The following is a 985-nucleotide window of genomic DNA, read 5'->3' as shown; positions in this document are numbered from 1 at the left end:
TATATATAATGGTGTTGGGAAAACTGGACAGATACATGCAAAAAATTAAATTTGACTTTCTTACACCATATATAAAAATAAACTCAAAATGGATTAGAGGCTTAAATGTAAGACCTGAAACCATAAAACCATAATACAACATAGGCGATAAATTCTTTGACATCAGTCTAAGTAATATATTCTTTTGTGTATGTCTCCTAGGGCAAACAACAAAAGCAAGAATAAATAAATGGGACTATATCAAAATAAAAAGCTTTTGTACCAAAAAGAAAACCTTTACAAAAAAGGCAACCTGTCAATGGACGAAAATATTTGCAAAAGATACATCCAATAAAGGATTAATATCCAAAATATATGAAGACATTTACACAGCTCAGCATTAAAAATATGACTAAAAATGGGCAGAGGACATGAATAGACATTTTTCCAGAAAGGACATACAAATGACAAACAGGCACATGAAAAGATGCTCAGTATTACTAATCATCAGGGAAATGCAAATCAAAACCATAATGAGATATCAACTCCCACCTGTCAGAATGGCTGTCACTAAGAATTAACAAATAAGTGCTGGCCAGGATGGAGAGAAAAGGGAACACTTACACTAATTTGGAAAGATATAAGCACCTTTATGATCATTGCAGCATTATTTACAATAACCACATAAGGAAGCAACTTAAGTGGTCATCAATAGACAAACAAATAAAGAAGATGTGGTACATAGATACAATGGAATAGTACTCAGCCATAAAAAGAATATAATCTTGCCATTTGAGACAACATGAATGGTCCTGGAGGATATTATGCTAAGTGAAATAAGTCAGACAAAGAAAGACAAGTACCATATGATTTTACTTATATGTGGAAACACAAAGCAAAATAAATGGACGACAAAAGAAACAAACATAGATACAGGGAACAAATTGATAATTACCTAATGGGGAGATAGGTAAAAAGGTGAAAGGGATTAAGATGTAGGAATTGC

This window comes from Phyllostomus hastatus, unplaced genomic scaffold (genome assembly GCF_019186645.2).
Source record: "Phyllostomus hastatus isolate PE091 unplaced genomic scaffold, TTU_PhHast_1.1 phas_contig_34, whole genome shotgun sequence".
Classification (NCBI taxonomy): Eukaryota; Metazoa; Chordata; class Mammalia; order Chiroptera; family Phyllostomidae; genus Phyllostomus; species Phyllostomus hastatus.
This window is presented reverse-complemented; position numbering follows the sequence as displayed.